This window comes from Squalius cephalus (genome assembly GCF_949319135.1).
Source record: "Squalius cephalus genome assembly, chromosome: 14".
Classification (NCBI taxonomy): Eukaryota; Metazoa; Chordata; class Actinopteri; order Cypriniformes; family Leuciscidae; genus Squalius; species Squalius cephalus.
Window position 1 is genome coordinate 17,119,196 of NC_137135.1, and position 14,764 is coordinate 17,133,959.

Genomic DNA, 14,764 nt, shown 5'->3' on the forward strand with positions numbered 1-14,764 from the left:
TGTATGAAGCATTCATTGCTGGAGAGGGGAAGGCAGACGCCAGTGGTCTCGTGTTAATATAAGATTTTGTATCTGTAGGCTTTAGAGAAAGGCTTTCTGCATTCAGATGAAACCAAAAGAAACCAAAAGCTTTTGATCAATAAAAAAACAGTGACTTGATGTACAGTCAACATGGATCATTCTTTATTATGTGGCCTATATAAAGTGATCAAACAAGTAATCATTATCACAATCACATAGAGGGGATTCGGTCCTGCATTGAATTCAGAACGTTTTAAGTTTGTTCAACTTCTTTTCTCTCTCCCTCTCTTATGTTGAACTGCATCCATCATTTTCTTGTTGGCCAGAAGAGGGCAGATGAAATCCCTAAATAGAAGATGCAATGCTTTGAATGATTACCAAAGGCACTGCTTTGAGCTAAATCCTACCCGTTTTTTAATGATGTAGCGACAGAGAGGACGTTGTATCTTCCGAAAACTGAATACACAACCCCATAGCCACCATTTAAAAGAATACAGTCAAAAGCCCCTGCTTAATTACAGTGCAGGGGGAAAAGAAATCAAGAATGATTCCTGAAAATGTGCCGTATGCCCCACAGATGTTAATTTATACGTGCCAGTGAAATAGCACATCACTGTTCCCCTTTAGAAAGTAATTACCTGATAATTATGTGCTATTTCACATGTGACAATGCATAGATTATGTGGATGTGCCCGAAAACAACATGTCATCCGTCACATGGTCTGTGAGATGGATAAGAGTGCCATTCAATAATGGGAGGACAGGCTCTCCTGTGACAGGTGAAGAAGGTGGCATAAAGCTGTGAGGTTGTAAGACATCCATTTAAAGTGCTGTGTAGGTTACACTACACAGGGCTGTTTGTTTCTTCCCCGATTCTGTGGGCCGGCTCCACCACGCTCTAGTGCTGGATGTGACAGCGTGGCCCATGGATGGACCTGGATTAATGGCTTGTGACAGCTTCGCCAGCCAGAATATGAAGTGACATCTTGCTGCCATTATGTAAGTGGAAACAGCTGTTATTTCAGGAGAGGTTTCGCCTGGTTTCGGTCTTCAGCGAGCGGGGGAACAGTTCACATCCCCCACCCCACCCCCAAGTGAAAATATCAATATGAAATTAAATAAAATACATAAATAATTAAAGCAAAAATCAATAATAATACTAACACAAATAATAATACGAACAGAAATCATTTATTTTATTTATAATAATAATAATAATAATATCAATCAATATGAAATCTATATATAGAATGAGCCATCAAATGAGCCATTTTAATCTAGATTAAAAAAATTAATCTATGCCCACCTCTAATATATATATATATATATATATATATATATATATATATATATATATATATACATACACACACACACACACACATACACATATATATATACACATATATATATATATATATATATATACATATATATGTGTGTGTGTATATATATATATATATGTGTATGTGTGTGTATATATATATATATATATGTGTATATGTGTATATATATATATGTGTGTATATGTATGTTAAAAAAGATTTCCATTTAGAATAAATGTTCAAAAACTTAAAAAAATATATATTTTTAATTATATTAAAATGCAAATCAGTTATTTTAAATTGTAATACTATTTCACAATATTACTGTTTTCACTGTATTTTCGATTCAATAAAATAAAATAGATTTTTTTTTTCTAAAAATGTAAAAAAAAAAAACTCTTACAGAGCCAAAACTTTTGAAAATAAAGTTTTAAACAAAGTTTAAAAGTTTTATAGTTGTAAAGTTTTATATTTACTATTTAAACATATATATTTGCTTTATATGTTTACTGTTCAAATTAGCCTCATAGCATAATTGCCTAAGTCATATTTCAATGTCTTTGGAAAACAAGAAGAAACAAAAAATGACTTAGGCAATTATGCTATGAGGCTAACCTGTGTAATGTATACACAAACAATTCAGGTAAGAAAAGTTACAAAATAAGGAATAAAAAAGGTAAATGGAAATATTCAAACCTCAACAGCTTTAATGCATCATAAGCATGTTTACTAGATTGTAAAATTATGACCCCATTTAGAAAAGGAAAGTGTGGCTCTGCTGGCATTGTTTGGATGTTGCAGACAACATTCTGCATACATCTTCCTCCAGACACACTGCTATGCCTCTATAAGACAAAGGACAACAAAACGCAGGAAAGGCTGCCTTATAATTACTCTTTCTCAGTATAAGTACATGTGCTTTGTGCACCGACTACTATGACACAATTAATTGTCTTTATAAGGGATTCAGTGACTGCGAGGACAAACAGAGGCAGTACAAAATTATACCAGAGTACAGAGGCGAGTGGTGTCTGCAATTAGATACGCCATCTTTCCTCACCATTCACGTGCAAGAGCAGCTTTGATGCAAAACAATCAGAATTAGATGCTCTATTGTGATGCTTTCATGTTTTGACGCTAAACGTACATGGCAAAAAGAAGGGGGAAAAAACACCCTCTTGCCCAAATAAAGACAATAGGCTGTTTTGCATCTTCTTGCAATGTGTATTACAAGGGCTTTACATCTATTGTATTTGGGTCATTCATATAAGGAGAATTGAAAGCTTGTGTGAGGAGTCACAAATTCCTATTTTTAGTGAGGATGAACAACTGAGAGCAGTAATGATCACTCTCCATTCAAGCCTTTGCTTTTGTTCTCTCAAACAGCGTTCAGGGGAATGAGTGAGCTTCATCACTGTGCTTGTTGCATTGATAATGTACTATTGTATAAAGCAATCTGGCAGTGAGAAGGAATCGGAGCTCTCTAAGGCACACCAACACAAGCACGCTTAAGCACACGAACTCATAAAACCCAAATCCTACGCGGAAACTACACGCGTAGACATGTAAACGCAATGTAGCATATCTTAGGCAACATGCTGAAAACATAATGTACAAGACAAACCCAGCGATGGGATTCTGCTATAGTCGATGAATAATTTTTTACTGCAGGATTCTGAAATACTGTTTGCATCCTAGTGTTCAGTGTCCTTGCTTAGGATTCAGCAGATGGAACCATGGGATGGAGGTTATCAGGCATCTCATCTCCCCCTGGACTGTAATTCAGTGGTGACAATGTGCTATGGACCCTAAAGGCTGGCCATCTGCTGAAGTTTTCCCTTTCCTAAGGTGAGAAAGACAGACCTCAACCTGGAAGTTCCAAAACACATGCTTAGGCACACACTCGCATGAACACGCGCGCACACACACTCATAAAAAATAGCGATGGATGGATTGACCTTGGAATATTAAAACTGCCAACTACTATATTGGACATAACTTTAGACAGAGTTTAATGCTTGTATCATAATAGTCACGTTAACATGACCAATATACACACTTTTCTGATTAAATGACAAGTTTCTGATTAAGTAAGTTAAGATTTCTTTATGGTTTTTGAAAGAAGACTCTTCTCTTCTCAACAAGGCTGAATTAATTTAATAAATGACATTAATTTATATATATATATATATATATATATATATATATATATATATATATTAGAGGTGGGCATAGATTAATTTTTTTAATCTAGATTAATCTAGATTAATTTTGAAATTAATCTAGATTAATCTAGATTAAAATGGCTCATTTGAATTCTGCCGAAGGCAATCAGAATATGTGTGCTACCCAAATAATGACTATAAAAGTAAGTCTTTGAGAACGGGTTTCTCCAGCCAGGTGGCGCATTAGACCAGGGGCTCATCTCCTGTTTCCAAAATGCATCACAAACTGCTTGAGAAAGCTGTTCTACTCATAGACTGTAAAAGGTTACTACTGTACTGTTACCGTCCGTAGGCAACATTAGGTAGGCCTATGTTATTATCAACTACTATAGGCTATCAATTAGGGATGGGCGATATGGCATAAAAACCATATTGTGATATACATTGCAGCCTCTTGCGATAACGATATTATAATAAAACCATTTCAGAACAGGTTAGACAGACCCTGCTAAACAACTGCTAAATGAATTTTTTTTTTTTTTTTTTTTTGAAAGGGTGTATGTCATTTTGAGAACATATATTGTGCAAAACTGTAAGTATACAACATAATTTTGCAGATAAATAAAATTTAAGTACACTAGCTGCAGAGACTTAAGTAGGTCTAATGTTTATTATGGCTTGGAGCTTATGAAACCCCAAATTTAAAATTAGAATATTGTCTAACTGATGTCTTTTCAGTTAAAAAGAAACACAACAACGATTCTTAAAATCGGGCGCTTTTAATAAAAAGAGATTATGTGCTACACCACTCACTAAGATATATTGGGAATAATACGCGCGCGCTGGTATTCAGTGATATCATGTTTCGATTTGAATTTGAGGTGGTAGAACGGATTAGTCGTGTGTTTACTTACCGATCTGTTACACCACACAGTCTACGTCGGACGGCTTAAATCCGAACCAATTGTCCAAATAATGGATGTTGCACGGATCTTTTACACCAGCTTTCACTTTCAGCCGTGTTTACTTAAGATGACGACGAATATGATGCGTTGCAGCCGGGTGTTCCCCGCGGCCGCGGGTAGATTGCGTCATCATAGCTTGTGTAGCTTGAGCCAGCTCCCAACCCAACTTGGAGAATAGATTAACGGCGATATTTTTTTTATCGCGCGATAAGAGTCTCGCGTTAACGCAGCGCGTTAACGCCGATAACGGCCCACCACTAATATATATATATATATATATATATATATACACACACACAGTAATATTGTGAATTACAATTTAAAATAATGGTTTTCTGTTAATATATTTTTAAAAAGTGATTTGTTCCTCTGATGGCGATGCTAAATTTTCAGTATCATTACTCCAGTCTTCAGTGTCACATGATCCTTCAGAAATCCTTCTAATATGATGATTTGCTGCTCAAGAAACATTTCTTATTGCTGAAAAAGTATGTTTTGTAGCTATATAATAGTTCTAGTCAACATGTGTAACATTCCTTTATTGTTTACTGTAAGCTTTGAAGTAAAAAAAAAAAAAAAAAAAACGTGTGGGATATGAAGTATTTCTCTTTCTGCTCATCAACAGAAATAGCAGCAGCACACATTCAAAAAGAGAGATCAGTGCTTGCAGGTAATGACAGAGAAATCGTCATCGTCAGGTATTTCACTTTAACTGTGAAGACAATATGTGACGTGCTTTTGTGTTGTTTCGTGGTCTCGTAATTTTAAATAAGCAGTTGTTCCATAACTAATTGTGCACTATAATTGTTGTTAATAAATTATAATTTTTGTTAATTAATAAAAAGGAGTCTGATAATTAGCAGTTTAATGTCAATAATGGCATTATGTTAGTTGACTATAACTACTAATTCCTCTGAAATCACTGAAGCATTAAATTGAACAGGTATCAGTAATATTGGTCCTGGATCAAAAGCAAAACAAGTGGTATTACCCTCTCATACAAAAAAAAAAAGAGGAAAAAAGCTGAATTTTCAGAAAATGAAAACTTGACACCCTGAGGGATTCTTAAAACCTTCAAAAATGTAATGAAAGCTGACATTGGTTGTGCCTGGCTAAGAGTGTCAGATGACAGAAACTCTGCAATGTTTGGACAAGATTAATTGCACCAATTGAGAAAATAGCAGGGCATTTGTAGGACTGAAACATTTGCTCTGAAACAGATACCAATCAGGATGCCATTAGACTGCTGAAAGGACAACAAACGTCGAAAGAAAGAAAAAGAAAGAAAGGGAGAAAGAGAGAAAGAAAAAAAACAAATAAAATGGCACGGATCAGATTTCCTGATGCTAACCTCCAGACAAAGACAGGAAGTCATCACTCCCTATAGTCTATTGGCAGAGAGATTTATCTCACCTATGACTCACTGTCTCCAGGTATTCTGCTTCATCTCAGACCTAATTTTGGGATGGATTTGTCATAGTTTGAAGCTCACTTGAATTGGATGTATAAAAACGGTGTGCTGTGGTGTTCTCCTGTAGAGGTAATACGGCAATAGACAAGAAAATCTTGCACTGCCAGGTAATAACATGACAAAATAGTCACAGGAAAATAATCTAAGCAGAAGTAGAAAGCACTCGTGCTAAATAACATTCAGAAAATAGTTTCGCCTGCAGCGCTCTTGATTGATTTCAATTGATAAAGTCGCTTCCTGGTTTTGTTCTACACCATAATGTTGCATTTGCGCTCTGTCTCTCTATCCTTCATTCTGAAATCGTTTCACTCTGAAATAATCACAGCTACGTGGCACGCAAACTACAACAGTGGCTTCGAGAGGCATGTGTGCCTTTGTGACAAAACTAGACTTCACATCATCATAAACAGAAGCAAGTGACAATGAGAGCAAAAATGATCAATGATTTAGGGTCAAGAAACGCATAAAGAGCCCTTAAAACAAAAGCTAAATTTACATCAGTAGACTGCAGCTGAGTGTTGTTTCTGCTTGGTTTTTGATGATACATGAGGTATGCACCCGCTTTCTGTTCTCTGGAAAAAAAAGAGACAGACTAAATGTCGTTTACAAATACAGACTGACAAGTCGGATATTGTTGCGTTGCTTCTTTTTTTTCATGTTGAAGACAGGCAGTGACATTTAACTGGCAATAAATAAATAAATATGAAATAAAAATGACCCTAAGAAATGACCAAAAGGCCTCATATTTGGATGAATATATGACCTTCACTGACAGAAAAATAACTGGACATACTATTGTGAGTTTTCCTCCCATTACAGCTTAATATGTCAAAAGTGCAGTAAAATAACCATCTGAATAAATTGCACAAAAGCCCAGACAGAATAATGGGGTGAGACTATCATAATATCATTGAAAATGAAATAAACAATGTCAAGCCAACCACGATCATTTACCCTAGGCTTAGTAAACACAACCTTGGGGGAACATGGTTAAAATAATTAGGTGTCTGACAAACCATGTCACTGTTACGCTGTGGGAAAGTTATTTTAGTACCTCTCAAATAAATAATGAAAAATCAACAACCAAAAAAGTTCCCTTTTAACCCGCTTTTCGAACATTGTTTCGCTGTTGCGTGACATGTGCACCTGAATCCTCTCTCTGTGTGCGTCTGCATTTGCCTTCTATTTTCATGCAGGACGAGGCAAATAAAATCCACAGAAATCAGAGCCCTTGAAATGGCCTGTGGCTTCATAAAACAAGCTGAAGGTGGAGGCAGGCACAACGCTGGCTTCCTCCATTAATATCAGAAACAGACACCGGCAGAATGGCACGCATTCCCAAGCAAGACAATTAAACACTCATGACTTACGGAAAGACGGAAAGGAGTCTTTCCGACACAGACAGGCAGCTTGAAGTGATGCAAAATTACATTTATGTCTGTCTGTCAATTTATTCGTAATTTTAATGGATAAATGGCCATCCATTAGTCTGTGATATCATCATGGAAAGTCCAATCTGAGGAACTGCAATTGCTTTGGGAGATAACGTAAGCGTAACAAAAGGAAAAAATCCATGTATCCGTAGTCTCTTCGGAATATTTCAACCAATCAAATTACTTTATCAGGCAAACTGTGAGGTTATGAATCGTCTGGAAAGGACGCACTTTGTATTTCCGAACGCAAAACAGCATTCCTAGTAAATTGTGCTGACAAAGAACAAAGCGTTTAAACTTAGAAACCCCCTCAGATGCTGAGAGGCACACACTGTAATTTTTAGTTATTAAGAATTCGCACAAGTACTGTAATTAGTGTGTGAATGACAACAGTCAACTCAGTAAGCCCTAATGCAATCACTGAAATGTAACACAACATGATTTTTTTTTGGAGTGAAAACACTACAAACATAATCTTCAGATAATAACTTATTTCAGTAATATATAAAAATATGGGTTTAGGGTTTTTATTCGTTAAACAGCACAGTTGGGGCAATTATGTGTGATTAACCTCCATTAGTGGAGAAAAAAAAAAAAAGTAGACGAAAGAGCACGTATTGAGAGGTTTCTTCTTTTCTGTGATTTTGCCAATATTCAGTATAGGGTTTGGACACATGTTCCTCAAATCTGATTGGTTGATTGGAATGTTGTTTCAGGAACATGTTGTACTTGGTGAAATCAGGTTCACCCAGCTGGACGACAGCCAGCTGGTTCTGAGTTTTATTTTCCTTCTTCAAATTACACACTAGTCACACCCAGTTGCATTTATGAAGCTGAAAAGGTTTGCAAGGAATATTGTACTGCGAATATTGTAGAGAGATACTCATAATACTCATTTAATATTCATTATGAAACAAGAATTATTTTCAAATAAGGTCACATTGTCTGTGACATTGACGTGCTTATTAGCAGCATTAAAGTAGCTGCAATAAACCCTGCTAGAGTTACTAGACACAATAGTAGCTACATCAGGGGATATCAAAGTTTTTGATCAACCAAGTTTTTCCGGACCCCCTCTCTAAAATAGAGGAAGAAATACATATTTTATGGGCTATATTTACTTAACAGGACAAATTAGCGTGAGAGCGCAATTCCAAAAAAGTGGAAAGTTCCGCGCGTGATCTACTGACGACACGCAAATTAAAGAACACAGACACAGCCGGATCATTTCCATATTGACCAACCCAATCTACCACTTTTTTGGGGCGGTAAACAGCAGTAAATTTGACGAGCGCAAACCTTAGTAAATCGCCTAGTAAATAATTGGATATTATATTAAATATTATCAGGAAAATATTATTGATAATAATAAATATTGGTATATACTAATTTGTAGATAGATTCCACATTCAAAAACCCCAGCATCATTCAATGGTTTCCTTTTTTTTTTTTTTTTTTTTTTTTTTTTTTTTTAATGGCCACATCAACACGCTAATGCTTTCGCAGCACATTCTTTAGGGCCCAACCGAATGCATTGTTTCAGTTCAGCTGGGTGATGCAATCAGATAATGCAGCAATATATCACTGACATCACAGCTATCAAAGCAATGCATTTGGCAGGTTATACTCCAATCAATCATGTCAGGATGGCGTTGTGGAAAGCCTGCTTAAGCCCAGCAAGTGTAGGTGTGCAGGAGAACACGAAAAAAGGCAAGGATCAGAGCGTGCGCATGCCAAGCAACAGTCAAAACGAACAAAAGCTAAGGTCATTGAACAAGCCCAGCAATTTTCTTGATAGGCTTTTAAAGCCATGCTCAATCTACCTGAACAATTTTCTGAAAACTTCTCTAATGCGAGGTAAATTGCTGTGCGAAAAAGGCTGTTTGGAGACGTTTGTGTCCATGGATGAATTAATAATGATGGTTTGTATGTCGGTTTATAAAGATGGCTTGAAATAATGCTTTGTACTAACACAACATACATTTTTATTCCTGTTGTGCTTGTTAAACAGAAGCAGAAAAGATGATGAAGACAACAAAGAACAAAAGAAACGTAGAGCAAATAATCCGCTCCTTATTTTCAAAGAAACTCAACGGCACCATTAATACTTACAAATGTCGATGCCCCATGGGTCCTTCCAGTTATTTCTCAGCTCTTCAGTGTATACCTTTAATTAATTGATTTTTTTTTTTTTTTTAAACTGCTGGCTTCTACAATTGTAAGTTTGGTGTGAATTTGGCCGTCTTTATTTTGGCCGCCTGCAGAGCGTGGTGCTTTAATGATGAAAGGAGAATGGCTTCAAAGAGATTAGCTCATCAGTTGATGCCAATAGACGAACAATACGGCACCATATTTCTGCTCGGGCATTGTGCATCTGAATACCGAGCTTTCTGTAATTTGATTATATTGGACCTTCCATTTCAGTCCTTTGAGTAGGAAAGACAAAGACTTGGACAATGACATCTATAATGTGAATATCAGCGAAAATACATTCCTTGCAAAATATAGGTTTCTTAATTAGTCATTTTGTTTTGCTTTTCAGTAAAAATAGGTGAATTTACTTGAGGACTGCTTAAGTTGTTAAAATTTGATTTTAAAGAATATATCCTGAGTTACGTTGATTATTCTTACAATGTTTTAAGAGTAAATCAAACATTCAGAGAGGTGTAGACTTAAGAAAAACAAATACAGTATGATTCAGTTATTAAGATTTGATTTCAGAGAATATATCATGTTTAATTAAGTTTATTATTCATACTCTTTTTGAAAATTTAGTTACTTAAGATATTATATTGTAATTTCAGAAAATACATCTTGAATTGCTTATAAAACTGTCAAATTGCACGTTCTTGTTTTAAGAATGTATCTCTGCAAATATAATTGCATGAAGTGTGTGCAAGAAAAGAAAAAACCTGTTTGCCAGTTAAGTTAGAAAACAAAGTTAAATAAATATATATATTAGCTGAAAACAAGTCTTTTCTTACATAACTGTGCTTCTCAAGCAAACTTATCTTGTTTTAAGGATGTTTAGATTTACATGAAAACAAGACAAACATACTGATTAACAACTTTTGCAGTTATGACCTGTTTGAGACCTTTTTTACTTAAAAGTACTTGAGGGAAAGCATTGGTGGAAAAAGATTTAAAAAAAAAAAAAAAAAAAAGACTAAATAATTAAAACCGATAGCTCTAACCTTAAGATCATGTTGTGTTGGACCGGCACACTGCGATGGATGAACTGCTCTGGAGGGTCAGCAGGGAGCAGCAGGACGTATAGTTTTTTAGACACAAATGTGAAGCTGGGACCCTCGTTTCACACAACCCCTCTCTGAACTCGTGTCTCTGAGCTTGTTAAAAAGGCCCAGTCATGTGGTGTGTTATTTTAACGGCTGTTCCCATAGATTGGCTTCAGTGGCATCATGAAAGCCCATAACGGCAGATTCATCACTCTCATTGTTCACAGAGGGCATGATGGCCCGATACGAGCGCCTTGTAGGTGTGCTAAAGTCACTCGTGATGAAATCTGTCAACACAACGGATGTCTCGTCTCAATCTACTGCCATATGCCTTTTATCTCCCATAGGACTAGATGAAACTGCGTTGGCCTTTGACAGTCTTTAGAAATTACTAGCGAGTGCTGACATTTGATTTGTGCAATAGCCCTGCTGTGCTCAACCAGAACTATAACTAATCAGTGATTGATGGCATCAAAACTACAATGACACATAATGCTGATATACAACGACAGTATAGCATACGACTTTTCCACTGTGCCATTTCTTTTATAACCTCTTTTAACTATCAGGTGGTCATTAGCATTTGACGAGAATTATGCATGAGGTTCAACCCTCGGGACGATTGTGCGCCATAATTTGCTGTGACTGAAATTTCTTACGAGGAACGGCATCTACAAATCTTAACCACCAAAGTTAAGTGTGTGTTTTCCCTAGGAAAATGCATGAAAAGCAACTAAAATGAAATGGATCAATGTGTCATAGCCATCTATTTCTTCAAGCGAGGCATTTGTATCATTTCTGAGGTAATATATATTCCATCAATATATAAAAATGCATATTGTAACAGTGTAGCCTAACTATTTTATATGCAGAACTCCATAGGGAATAGGAAAATATGCTTCCTTATATGCCAAAAATGAATGCTGACTGCATTTTCATCTGATTTTGTAGGACTGTAAGTGATATCAAGTTTCAATTCAGAACAAATTGTCTTTTATAAGTGCAGATGCAATGCATCCATACTAATATAGCTGAGACCCACATCTTAGAATGCTTATTTTACTAGATGCGACAGAGATCGAAATAGATTTCTTTGAACAGCTACCTTCAAATATATGTAAAAAGATCACATTTCTAAAGCATACAAATAGAATATAAAGTCATTTTCGAAATTATACAAAACTATTCATTTTAACCCCTTCAGAATCACAACAGGCCCACATTGATTAATCTCTATAACAAAAAACAAACAAACAAAAAAAAAAAAACTCATGCTTGGCTGCCCCTTTCGGTGACCTTTTCATTATGTCCATATGCCGAGTGGAATCATGATGACATCATAGCACAGATGAACTCTTATTTTTCCCCTGTCTCTAGACGTCATGTTCAAAGGCAAACCGAAATCCATGTAAGAAGTTTTGTCTCCACACAATTTCTAATCTTGACAGGTGGAGGATTCGGAAAATGGATTGAGTCTGGATTTGGAAGGGAGGTGTGTCAGGCTGTCTCATTCTATTTTTTTCCCTCTCAGCTCTGCACCAATTTCATATTGATGAGCTCGGCACCAACTCAAATTGCATGTCTTCTTTAAACATTTAACCAGCAAAGCGAGCGATCATACTCTTTACTGAAATCCTGCTCAAATCCAAATGCAAATCCCATTGCAATGAATAGATCATAGAGAAAGGATTTCACAAGCAGCATACAAAGAATCATCACTTTTAAGATTGCTACACACTTCGAGCAGAGTTTGAGAATGTTTCTTAAAGTTGATTATTATATTCATATATGTATATCACTTCTTTGCAAGCAGCCTCTTTAGAATGCGTGAATATGTTTAAACATGTTTTGATATTGTGTGGATGAAAAGCATCATGATCACTTTGCAAAGGCAAAAAAGAGTCTCTGCGATACTCAAGGGAGGCATACATTCAGACAACAATTATCCTATACTCCTGCCCTATTACACCCCTGCATTGACTTATCCATGGAAGCGATACAGAACGAATCAGTTACTCTCTCTGCAAGTACCGGATTCAATGAATTATTGGTGTTGTTGCTTATGGTGACATGTAATTATACTTTGTCTTAATTTTCTAGACAGATGATAGCTAATTGCTCTGTAATTCTTAAGCTTTTTACTTATATTGGCGCCTTTTTTGAAATATTTAACGTAAAAAACTTTTTTGCGTCTCTTTGGTATTAACTGGGTCAGTATGTTTTTTAAAATGATTTTGAAAAGTCTCTTGAGCTCACTGCATTTATTTAATAATAAATACAGCATTAATAATATTATTAAGATTTAAAACAACTCTTTTCTGTTTGAATATATTTAAAAAGACATTCATTTCTGTGATGGCAAAGCTGAATTTTCTGCATCATTATTCCAGTCTTCAGTGTCACATGATCCTTCAGAAATCATTCTGATTTTCTGCTCAATAAACATTAATTATTATTATCAATGTTGAAAACAGCTCTGCTGCTTAATATTTTTGTGGGAACCGTTTTTCTTGGATTATAAAGTCAATTTTATGCATCCCTGCTGAATTAAAACAAAGCAGTAATACAAATCTTACTGACCACAAAATTCTGAAGTGTATAATTAAATAAATAAAGCCATTCTTGTAATATCTATTCAATGACTGATTCATCAGCCATAACAATGAATAAATTAAAAATCTTCATTTGGGGGGTTTTCCTCAGCAAATACTGATACATGCAATTAACTGTGATTAATATGATTAATTAAAACACGAATTATAATAAAGTAATGGATTTGATTAAAATTTTTTAATTGACTGACATCCCTACTATTTGCATACCAATGCAAGACAGTTTAATCACGTACGTAACTTGCTGAGATGTTTGCATTTACGATTCTAAGCTGCATTTAAGAGCTTAGAATGAAAAGAGATATGAAAACCCATGTGTCCTCTGTGCCAGTCAATCCCATCGTCTTGAATGGCCTGAAAGGACACAGCTTAGAAGAGATAATCAAGGAATATATAAAAGAAATCTTTTCTGCCCCAAGCCAACCATTGGTCCTTTTGCAAATTCATCTGCAGCCTTCAGAAGGACTTAGCATTATATCTTAAACTCTTCAAGAGATAACCAAATCAAATGAATGGGGGAGATATGTTTTACTAAACTATTTAATAAACCACGCAATTGTTTTTTAAATAAAAAAAATACTGTAATCCAGTGTCATGTGACTTAGTGTCTTCATTGCACAACACTGTAAGCAATAACTGTGTAACAAGCCTATAAATGAACAGTATATTTGGGTGCGTTATTGCTATGCTATTCCGAAGTATCTCCACATGATGGAAAATTAGCTTTGGGTAGTTCGAGCCCAGAGAACTGTATCTATTGGCAGACAGGTAATCGCTCTAATGGGCTATTTCTAGACGATTAAGAGTCATCTTTTGTGTTTTATTTTTATTGGAAAAAGAAAGCAAGGGAGAGCGGTGCATAAATAATTTTAAAGCGTAAAGCGTAAATCACATCCTTACATGAAATTAGGACATAGTTAAAGAAGAGGACGGGTTGGAAGCATTGCATCTCTGCAGCAAGAAGCCTAGAATACCCAGAACTATTAGAAAAGGCGGCAATCGCACACCTAATGTATTTGAGGGCAATCCACTTGAGATGGGCTAAATGCCACGCTTGATGCTATATCTTAACTTAATGCTTTGTCAATATTTATTCGCCGCCGTGATGATCGTGAGGTTCTGTAGCTGTGTGTGGTCTTCAGCCTCCTTTAAGTATCGGCTCTCCTGTGGCACATATGTCAATTTGTCTGGTGATTTATGATGTTGACTAACTGAGCTGGTATCACCTAACTCATTTCGGAGAGAGGCTGTACGGGATACTTGGCAGGCGTCCACTTTGTAATGGGAAAAGCAGTAGGCAAGCATAACCCTCATGAGGCAGCCAGGAAAGATGAGAAAATAAGTGGGTCAAGCACTAGGCACAAGGGCACGAGGATGGAACAGGACCTATGAAATCAATGCCGCTTTCTTCAAGAGTTGCTTTTGTGGGATATCGAACACTGCAAAATGTGTAGCAGAGCGGCGGCTGACAGGGACGAGGTGATATCCTTTTATATTTAGCTTTGATTATTTCATCCTCTGGTGATGGCAGTCATT

The 14,764-nt window shown here is 36.0% G+C and overlaps 1 protein-coding gene across 3 annotated transcripts in view; it reads right to left on the minus strand.

The window, feature by feature from the left end:
- The window catches only part of pcdh11 (protocadherin 11), a 184,357-nt gene that overhangs the window by 35,410 nt on the left and 134,183 nt on the right, over positions 1 to 14,764 (minus strand). The window lies entirely within an intron of this gene.